At 37.8% G+C, this 11551-nt stretch overlaps 1 long non-coding RNA gene across 3 annotated transcripts; it reads right to left on the reverse strand.

The window, feature by feature from the left end:
* Window positions 1-296: 296 nt before the first annotated feature.
* On the reverse strand, window positions 297-11189 carry LOC131545321 (uncharacterized). 3 transcript variants are annotated; one of them, XR_009272409.1, is made up of 7 exons: window positions 10771-11189; window positions 10527-10703; window positions 6794-6832; window positions 5814-5886; window positions 3795-4840; window positions 3641-3718; window positions 297-1366 (listed from the first exon to the last, which is right to left on the reverse strand). It is a non-coding gene; the product is annotated as an uncharacterized LOC131545321 (long non-coding RNA). The 3 variants fall into 3 exon arrangements; XR_009272408.1 differs by having other exon boundaries at window positions 3795-5886; window positions 10792-11189; XR_009272407.1 differs by having other exon boundaries at window positions 3795-5886.
* Between the last annotated feature and the right edge of the window lie 362 nt (window positions 11190-11551).

The following is an 11551-nucleotide window of genomic DNA, read 5'->3' on the forward strand; positions in this document are numbered from 1 at the left end:
TTTAGGCTTTTGCCTCCAAAATGCGACAAAAGTCACTGCTTGTATGGACACAGCTTACAGTGCCGTGAAAAGGTTTTTGCCCCCTTCCTGTTTTTTATTTTTTGCATGTTGGTCACACTTAAAAGATTCAGATCATCAAACAAATTTTAATATTACACAACGATAATGCAAGTAAATACAAAATGCAGTTTTTACATTTACATTTAGCAGACGCTTTTATCCAAAGCGACTTACATTGCATTCAAGTTACAGTTTTTACATTGTGAAAACACATACGTGAAAAATTAATTGCCCCCTCCTGTTAAATCATGAAAGAACTGTGATCAAGCCGTGTTCGCAGATCTGTGTTTTGACGTTATACGTGAAACTTTTCAAAAATGCAAATCAAAAACCCATGGGTTCAACCCATTGTCGTGTAAACGTTCCCCAATAAAATGCATAAAGTTTTTAGGGGTAAAGTTAAGATTTTGTTTAGGGTTAGTGTGCAATGTTTATGATGAACTTTACAGTAAAACATTAGATGTTTACGGTATGTCCTCATCAATAGCTTTATTTAGTATGTGTTAAAAAGGAGAAAGAAATAAAACGAAACACATCCTGGAGTTTTTCCGAATCGCATAAGGATTCGCTGTAATCTCACACTTCAGACGTCAGGCTTTTATAAATCACACATTAGCGTGCAGGGTGTGGGCTGCTGGCTTCAGTTTTAGCATGAGGAAAATGACAGGGCAGGCTTTTAGACCATTTCCCCCGACAGAATATTTTTAAAACTGGGAGGATGACGAAAATTAAAATCTTTTCTGCACGAGCACATAGCTGGCTGTAACCCAGCTCTGAACAGCTCAGGATACTTTTGTCAGTTGTGTGATGTGTGAATACAAGAGCTTTTTCACAGTTGGCAACAGTTAAGTTTTTGTTGAATAGGCTTTAATGTGCTGTGGCATGTCTAGTGTTTAGATATATAGCGCAAAGTCTGGCAAAAGTTTGTCTGGGGCGGTAAAACATGCAGTGTTGATATTTCTCATTTTGCTAAGAAGCAAAAATGTCTTTGACAAGGTACACAATTCATAATGTTCACCTTATGGACCATTTAGTAATTCCTCAGTGTAATGCAAATCATTTTAAGATGCATATTACATTGGTTTAATCACAAACAACACACATAAGGACACTATTCCTGCGCACTCCAACCAAACAGGCGGATATATGAAGTAAACATGCATCAATATCATGAACACATCAACACCAAAAAATGAAAACTGTACCCATGGGGTTTCCCAGTGTATAATTCTACTCTCCAAGCGATGATGTTATCTCCTTTGGCAGGACATTTTCCTGTGCTGAGATCCGATCCTCCTCTCGTGACCTGAAATGAGCCCAGAGATGCTAATGTTAAGCACATACCGATGTGCCGAAATTATGAGCTAGTGATTTATTTCCAACTGCCGCTATTACAAACCTTAGCTATTGGCTGAATTGCTCATTAACAACATTATGGAAAAACAAATTCCTATATATATAACCTATATTCAGAATGGTGAGCGCCTCTTCATGCAGAACACGTTTAGTTGACACCAAGATAAAAAAATTAAATAAAATAAAAGACACTGCGTTCATTCTTCCTTCTTATCCTTCCTTTTTTTTTTTAGTTGCTTAGCATTGCATCTTACGCATTCTGTGTGAACCGCTTCTAAAAATGCACGAGAAACAATAGGCTACAGTTGGCTCATAGGCTACTGTGCGAATAAAGACACTGAAATATGTAAAGTATGCTTTGAAGTATGCTTAAGTTGCCTTTTTATTTCAGTAATTTTATATTAGTTATCTGAAAGTAGAAAATAAATAAATAAATAAATAAATAAATACACACCAAGTGTTCATTCGATACAATTCAGTGCACTTCACAAAGGCAGCTTCAGCAGAAATGCCAATGTGTAGTACTTAATCTAAACGGTGTGGTGTGAGATTGTATCTTTGGAATTTTAATATATTTAACAATAAAGCTCTGCTAATGACTAGAAATGGACACGTTGTTTGGTCTCTTTCATACCTCTCTTTGGTCTCATTCTACTCGCTCTGTCTGATGTGATGTAGTTTTCTGTTCTGTGACCGACTTCTTACATTTGAACAAACAAGATGCAGCTGGGTGTGAACATATGCACAGATTTACACTCAGAATTAACAGACAGTAAATTGTTAATGCCAAAGGATCAACTGTCTTTTGTTAACAAAGAATTCAGACCAAAATAGAGGGAGTGGTGCATTTTTTATGCTGATTCTTAACCAATTCAACACGCAAGCGTTCTCATCTGACTCATTTGAGCGGTTTAGTTGGATTTAAAGACAGTCAGTTTAAATCACTGCAAGGTTTTGTTTGAATGAATATTCCACGATTATGGAGGGAATACTATGTGTTATGTGTGAGAATGTGCTGTAAGTAGCAATAGCAGAAAAAGGTTGTGGATGAGATGAATCAACCACTGGGACAAACATTATGATCTATTGTTTCTTTCTCACTTTTTCTTTCTCCTCCTTCATTTGTCAAAGTCAGAGGGCTAAAGGAAGTGTTTTGTCTAGTTAACAGGGTAGCCTACAGTCGATGAATGTATGCCATTCAGATACATACCTCACATGTTAGAACAGGCCCGCAGCCATACAGCACTGTATACTGAGATCTTAAACAACTCTCCTATTATTCCAATCGGCTCAGCTTTCAAATATCAATTTATGATGTACAAAAAAGTTTAAATGTTTTAGGTAAACAATATTTAGGATATTTGAAATATATTTAATAATGAACATAAATTTTACATGCTACCTAAATCATATAGGCTACACATAACATTAACAGAAACTATTTATCTTTATAAATATGAGGAAATATATTTATCAGAACTGATTGAAAATGTATTCATGTAAAAATATTTTTAAATCTTTATTAAAGGAATATGGACCTGTTTGGTTGTGTTTCCTCTCCATGTGTTCCCATGTGTTCTCCGTGACCTAGTTTTCCCTCGTGTTTGATTATGTCATTTGATTCAGGTGTGTCTTGTTTATTACCCTCGTTACCCCGTGTATTTCAACCCCAGTCTGTGTTTGTCGGGTTTTAACGTCGTGTTCGTGAAGTGTGGATTACCCTTTGTGCTGGATTATAATAAAGATTGTTAGTTTGATCCACGTCTCTGTCGTCTCTCCGACACAGAGTACTGACAATTAGTAGTTTATTAATTAATTAATTAATTTTTAAATACAATTAAATGTATCTGAAGGTATATTTTTGGTAATTTGGGGTATTTTAGGATCATATTTCAAGGGCCATGCCTGTTTGCATTGTCTAGCAGAGGCATATTTAGTACTGCAAATGTTCTCTGCATAAACAACTTTCCAACAACATATGAACCTCAGAGCTGATTCAAATCTGAAACCAACACAACCCCAACAGAAACATCGAAACTTACACAAATGGCAATCATTTTGCTGCCAAAAAACATGGTCAATTAAAGGGAAATACACAACACACATCCAGGAGTCATGATCATGATCCGTGTGTCAGCAGGAAGGTGATGCAGTATTTCCTCTTAATATGACTTACACTGCTCCACCCCTGATCGTTTAACACAGCACCTCCCCTTGACCTGACCTTGACCTCCTCGCCGTCTCTCACACCTTCTGGCACCTCCCATCCTGTGTCTCGCAGAGCAGTCGCCCACACTGAAGGCTGTAAATGAGCACAATCATCAAATGACAAGATGTTTTAAATCAAGGATGAGGATATTCAATTACTCTAGCTTTACCTCCATCTCACTCCACCCAGTTCTCTGTGGCCTATGATGCTGTGCCCATAGATTAGATTACCAGCCACTGTCACTCTCCCAGCCTCCTCCAGCGCAGGTCCACAGAGGCTATTAGATAATGTGGGTCTTGTCTACCTGTATAGATGTGTTGTTTGGAAATGTGGTGCTCTTTGAAGTGGCAGCCCATGCAGAGCCACTTACCTGATTAAACCTAGTTTAGAAATAGCATGCACTTCCACCGAGAATACAGAGAAAGACAAGAATGGAAAACAAGGGAAAAGAGAATGAACAATGCAAATAAAGATATGCACACTTGCTATTCATTGCTGCTTAATGCAAGTGGACCACTAATAGTATTGTTCATATTTACGGAAAGTGATTTAAACAACTCCACCACCCCCAATTTAAATGCATAACTCGCCTCATACTATTTGTGCTACTATCACCACTTCAAATTACCCAGCTTGATTTGAAACCCTTAGCAACCCAATATATAAAAGGCCAAAAATATATTTAAAATGTTATGAAATATATTTATCAAATTGAAAATGACATTCAAATGCCAAAATATATTATTTAATACTTAAAGGGGAAAGAAAGTACATTCCAATCACAAAAACATGGCAACATATGCTTTCCAGTACAACATATGTTTTCCAGTGAAAAACAAATAGCTATTCCTAAATTGCCTATGATTATAAGACTTGTTTTCGAAAATATATCTTGAGTTATGTATAACTTTAAGTTTTATTCTTACATTAAGAAAAATAAATAAATTATCCACTGCTTGACCAAGCAAACAACTTGTTTAAAGGATACACAAAAAGAACAGGATATTTTCAGTGTCAACTATGCCAAAGCCAGAGCCATTCATTCATGTGTTTGAGAAAATGCTTTTTTTTTTGCAGTATATATTTTCTGAGGGCAACAGAACCGAGGAAGCGGATTTTTGGGAACTTTCATTACTTTTCCAAATAAATCTCATTCAACCCAAACGGATCCAGATTTTCCCTTTGTGGTGTCTTTCTATATTTGCTTCTGGCTTCCTGAAAAAAGATCAGAAACGGAAGGAATATGGTTTAGCTTTAACCAATGCTCTTATGTCAAATACAGCTGTCTCTTCACATTTCTACCTTATATCTAGGTGATGTTTGACTCTGAAATCAATATAATACATTTTGACTCAGTCTGACATGTAATTTGTAAAAGTGACCACAGATGAGAACTTGTAGCTGGAGAAAACCACAGGTTACTTGGCCGTTTGTATTCACATCTATCTATCTATCTATCTACAGATACAGCTATAAAAACAGGCTTTAAACTAAATTCAAATACTGAACAGCCACCAAACAATGACCTCCCTTCTCCTCTGGTTAGACTTCAGCTGGAGCTGATATCAGTTCCAGGCTTTGCAAGAGACTATTTACCACATCAAAGTCTGAAATATTCCTTTATTCACACGCCACACACACAACCTCACACATCAAAACATAGTGCAACCCTTCTAGTTCTCCTCTTATTGCACCTAAAGGTCACACATTTCTCTCTTCTCTCTCTCTCTCTTCTTTTACGAGAAGCTTTTGGCAAACACAGGCCAGTGGAAAGCCTCTTAGAGTGATTGTTTAAATTCTCCCAGAATCATGCATTGACTTGAATCCGGCATTTGGCCATGTTTCTGCTCGAGCACTGCCCGTGCCATCTGCAATGAATCAGTCAAACTGCTGTAGTGCATTAGGCTGCATTTTCCATGGCAGCGTTTGCAGCCATATGCATCGGTACAGAGTTTTTTTTCTTTTTTTTTTTCTAATGAATGAGGTCTGGATTCTGTCTTTTCCCATGACCCAGCTTGAATGGCATAAGTTAAAGCTTGTTCATTGGAGATGTATTATCTGCTTGTTAAGGCGTTTTAAGCACTGCTGTTAGGATAAGAGGTAGCTAACTTGCTTTTGTGAACAGTTAGGCTGCAATACACACATACGTAGTGAACACACAAAATAATATTCACATCGATAATCGCACTTTCCTGCACTGCACTGCATGGCGTCAGCTGCAATAAGCTCCAGATGGAAGCTGGCTCTCCTCCAGACAAGACCTTGGATGTGGTGAAGAAACACACGTGTTCACACACATAATCACAGATGAGAACGAGGTATAAAACAACAAAGCCAAAGACTTGAAATTAATTATTTAGAAATCTATAATCAATATGGCAGAAAAGGCAGCAAGAAAACTATGAGAGAGAAGGAGGAACATACTCTTCAGCCCAAAAATTTCCTAAAGTGATTTCTGCCGCTATGTCAATATACAGTTCCAGTGTCCAAATATCATTAATCTAACTCAACAAATGAAGCAGAAGCAGCAAATGTGCTGGAAAACTGCATTCAATTTGTGCCTTCATCTTCCTCTTTTCCACTGGACAAGAACAGAAGAGTAAAAAAGGACAGAAAATTGTGTTTGTCAAACCATCTGCACGAGGTCTCTAAAGACATAAACCTCATAAGACCTAAAATGATTAGATACATACACCTCAGCCAACGTACTAAGAAAATTCTAGGCCTTCATATAGTCACAACACCCACTATGTAATTTTAAAGTGCAATTTATGACCAGTGTAGTGGGCTGTCTTGGAATTTTTAGAGTTTATGTGTTAAAATAAACACTGTGTTGGGTGGAACCGTTTAGATAAAGATGACCAGGATGTATTTTGTGAAGCCAGCGCAGTATTTTATCAATAATAAACTACTACGTCTACCTAGTGTTTGTGGTAAAACCTCTTCTGAATGCAGCCTGTGGGTTTGATAAACAAACTGCACAGAGATTATATTTTAAGACATTTTACTTATGCTTTTGGCGTTTATTAGCCATAATATATAGTGGCTTGTGAAATAGAGTATTCAGATTAACGTTCTACATGTGAAATAGCAGATTAGATTAGATTGTCTGAAGGATGCACACATCAGTTTACACAATATGAATTATTTTGTGTATTTGTGTTTTACCCGTGAGCTGTGCTTTCCAGAATCTTTGCTGTCCAATTTCTGCAAAAACAATCAGGAGATCAGCCAACAGCATGCTCATTCAACCAGGAGTTATGGATTTACCAGACTAAAGGCCCATCCGGAGTCTAACATGTACCACACACACATTTACTTCGCTAACTACAATCCGAATTTCGGAAATGTTGGGACATTTTTTAAATTTGAATAAAATCAAAACTAAAAGAATTTCAAATCACATGAGCCAATATTTTATTCACAATAGAACATAAATGTTTGAACTGAGAAATTTTACAATTCTATGCACAAAATGAGCTCATTTCATATTTGATTCCTGCTACAGGTCTCAAAATAGTTGGGACGGGGGCATGCTTACCATGGTGTAGCATCTCCTCTTCTTTTCAAAACAGTTTGAAGACGTCTGGGCATCGAGGTTATAAGTTTCTGGAGTTTTGGTGTTGGAGTGTGGTCCCATTCTTGCCTGATATAGGTTTCCAGCTGCTGAAGAGTTTGTGGACGTATTTTTCATTTAATGATGCGCCAAATGTTCTCTATAGGTGAAAGATCTGGACTGCAGGCCAATTCAGCACCCGGACTCTTCTACTACGAAGCCATGCTGTTGTAATAGCTGCAGTATGTGGTTTTGCATTGTCCTGCTGAAATACATGTCATCTGGAGGGGAGCATATGTTTCTCTAAAACCTTTATATGCCTTTCAGCATTCATAGTGCCTCCCAAAACATGCAAGCTGCCCATACCGTATGCACTTTTGCACCCCCATACCATCAGAGATGCTGGCTTTTGAACTGAACGCTGATAACACGCTGGAAGGCCTCCCTCCTCTATAACCCGGAGGACATGGCATCCGTGATTTCCAACAAGAATGTCAAATTTGGACTCGTCTGACCATAGAACACTTTTCCACTTTGAAACAGTCCATTTTAAATGAGCCTTGGTCCACAGGACACGATGGCGCTTCTGGACCATGTTCACATATGGATTCTTTTTTGCATGATAGAGCTTTAGTTGGCATCTGTAGATGGCACGGTGGATTGTGTTTACCGACAGTGGTTTCTGGAAGTATTCCTGGGCCCATTTAGTAATGTCAATGACAGAATCATGCTGATGAGTGATGCAGTGTCGTCTGAGGGCTCGAAGACCACGGGCATCCAACAAAGGTCTTCGGCCTTGTCCCTTACGCACAGAGATTTCTCCAGTTTCTCTGAATCTTTTGATGATGTTATAAACTGTAGATGATGAGATTTGCAAAGCCTTTGCAATTTGATGTTGGGGAACATTGTTTTTAAAGTATTCCACAACCTTTTTATGCACTCTTTCACAGATTGGAGAGCCTCCGCCCATCTTTACTTCTGAGAGACTCTGCCTCTCTAAGACATCCCTTTTATAGCTAAACATGTTACAGACCTGATGTCAATTAACTTAATTAGTTGCTAGATGTTCTCCCAGCTGAATCTTTACAAAATATCTTGCTTTTTCAGCCCTTTGTTGCCCCCGTACCAACATTTTGAGACCTGTAGCAGGCATCAAATTTGAAATGAACTCATTTAGTGGATAGAGTGTAAAATTTATCTGTTTAAATATTTATGTTCTATGTGTTCTATTGTGAATAAAAATTGGCTTATGTAATTTGAAAGTCTTTTAGTTTTCATTTTATACAAATTTAAAAAACGTCCCAACATTCCAGAATTCGGGTTGTATTTTGGAACGCTTCGATCAACATATTCCCAAAAACATGGAACAGTGAATTTGTTCTATATGTTTATCCCAGAATGTTGCGCATTCACTTGCTGAAATTTTAAGCAAATACTGAGTGATAAAGTAGTAAGATTTGAATTTCTTAAAGTAAATTGCAAGGCAGCAAACATTAGCCTCAGTAGCAAGAGATACCAGGTTTCCAGGCGAGATTATGACATCATTACTTGCGGTTTTGAGAGTCAAATACACAATCAGTGTCAAGTCACTGTGACATTTAAAACATTAATCTTAAAATTCTCAGTGCTTACTCCATGGCTGTTGGCCCATCTGGGAACATTAACAGCTGAACAGCTGAAGGGAGAGATGGGATACGGCTGATGGTCAACAGATAAAGGGTCATATAAAGAGTCATGCTGTGACAGCAAACATGCAAAAATATCAACACAGGGAAGCCTACTCTAAGAATTATTCATTTATAATTTATTCAAAGGTATTTCAACATTAAATTTACATAAAAATAGTTAACATTAAAATACACAAGAAGTCTGAATACAAACCATATTAATGCATGTAATCCTGAAGACCTGGATTACTTTGGTGTGATTAATTGGTGCTGGAGCTAAACTCAGCAGGACAGTGGCCCTCCAGGAACAGGACTGTACACCCCTGGTCTAGGCAGTGATGAGGTGAGACCTCAAGTTGAGAATGTAGATGTGATAAGCTCCAGCACCAAGGCCCAAGAAGGAAGTTGGGTCCTTCTTGGGTCTCATGGGTTGGTGTTATCAATTAATTCCCAACCCTTGCAGTAACCCCCGACTAACTTGTTAAGCTATGACACTCAAACACTACACGATATTTGTCGGATCACTGTTCCTTTCGCACTACATGAGTATCGTGTTTTGGGTACCGTGAGGCTGCTGTGGTTTGTACAACAGATTGGAAAATGGGGTCACGCATTGCAAAATCTTTGACTAGGAAGAATCCCTGACGAATCACAAAACGTATGTGCGAGAATTCATGAAAGATTACATGTGAGTGGAATTTGCACTTATCATGCTCCCTCATTGGCTGTAGGTTGTCGCCAATGTCATTTCCAGTCCAGGCACCAAGTCCCAAATATTTAGCCTGCTAAATATTTCTCAGGCATCTGCGCTCCTCTCAGAACACATCTTTGATAATTTACTGTATGCGATCGTCACTCACATAAACCAGTGGTTCCCAACCCTGGTCCTGGAGGCACCCCAACACTGCACATTTTGCATGTCTCCTTTCTCTGACACACCAATTTAAGGTCTTGGAGTCTATACTAATGAGCTGATGACCTGAATCAGGTGTGCTTGATTAAGGAAACATGCAAAAGGTGCAGTGTTGGGGTGCCTACAGGACCAGGGTTGGGAACCACTGACATAAACATGCACTGATTTGCCTCCGATTTCATGCTTTTTTAATCTCCAGAAAACTGTTGGCAAGTGAAAATTGGGCCCAAAATCTTGTTTTTTATACCCAGCATATGGCAGCTAAGAACCTTGTGGAGCAGTGTTTCCCAACCACATTCCTGGAGCAAACCGAACACTGCACATTTTTGCATGTCTCCTTTGTCTGACACAACTATTTCAGGTCTTGGAGTTTATACTAATGAGGCTTGGGAGGGTTACTTTAAAAATGTATTCCGTTACAGTTACAAATAACTTGATGAAAAAAGTATTCAGTAAAGTAATCCAAGCACCACAATATGAAAGTAATGTAATCTGATTATTTTGGATTACTTCAAGGTCACACATGTGAATATAGTCAAGTAAATGCATTATAATCAAAAATACTTACATTTATTATGGATATGATGATGCAAAACATAAACTATCTGATGCACTATGTAAAATATTTAAAATATTTTTTTTAAATGCCATGTAGTTGTAACTATGCTGTAACTAAATGTTCTGCCCATATAAAACCAAAACACAACAGAAATGTTGAAATACAGAAATACAAATACATCTGGAGGATGGAGGACGGAGAAGTACCTGGACTTTAGCAGTGGTCCATGTATCTCTGTTTTCCATGTTTGTTAGGAGTTAGAAATCTGCATGCAATGCAACCCGAGGATGAGCAAAGCATGGATGGGACCTGTAGCAAGCTAGCAACAACATCTGGGCCATACTTGCAGCTCAACTGTCAGCCCCTGAAGACCTGGTGGGATTCTGTAAAAGTAATAAAGCATGTTATATTTTGTTACATCAGACATTATAAATGAAGGCAAGGTTTTACCTGTCTATGAAAAAGAGTTACATCAGATCCGAGAAATCCAAGCAGTTTGAGTTGATTTCAGAAACCCTGCAGCCTAGTAGTTTTCCAGATGTGTTGGCTACCTACTTCCGAGAACATCGTAAGTACAGCGGTGCAAAATGTGCTGGTCAAGTAGCCTATAAGAACAACACATCATTTTTCTTAAACATAACGTTATACCCATAGAAAAGATCTCTGCGCCATTGTTTTGGCAAAGCATCAATCAAAATAAAATCGAAATCGCGATTTTGTGCGCTTATCAAATCGTACGATGTTGCGATTCAGTTAAATAAGTTGTGTGTATTCATTCATTCATTTATTTTATTTTATTTTATTACTTTAATTCTGTGTTTATCGAGTCTCAGGGCGGCTTGTTTCAAAGTGAAGTGAACACAGGGAACTCAATCTCTGCATGTGCTGCGATCACGAGCTCCAGCTGCTCATAATTCACTGTAAAACACGCGTTCATGGGGCTCCATGGAATTGTCCACCAATAAAAGCTCGAGGGTTTTGGAAGTGAAGAAATTAGGACAGTGTTGTAATTTTACGATTGTAAAGTAAAGCAATTGTGAATATGCTTATTATGAAATATATATAGCCTATATATATTTTCATTTACGTTTATTTTATAGTGCAGCTGTATTACAATAGTGATGTGTTACTGTTTTATAACAACTAAGTGTTTATTATTATTAATTAATATTATTTTTATTATATTTAAATAGTTTGGCTCCATAAAAACATAAGTGTGAATGTGATGTGA

This window comes from Onychostoma macrolepis, chromosome 08 (assembly GCF_012432095.1).
Source record: "Onychostoma macrolepis isolate SWU-2019 chromosome 08, ASM1243209v1, whole genome shotgun sequence".
NCBI lineage: Eukaryota > Metazoa > Chordata > Actinopteri > Cypriniformes > Cyprinidae > Onychostoma > Onychostoma macrolepis.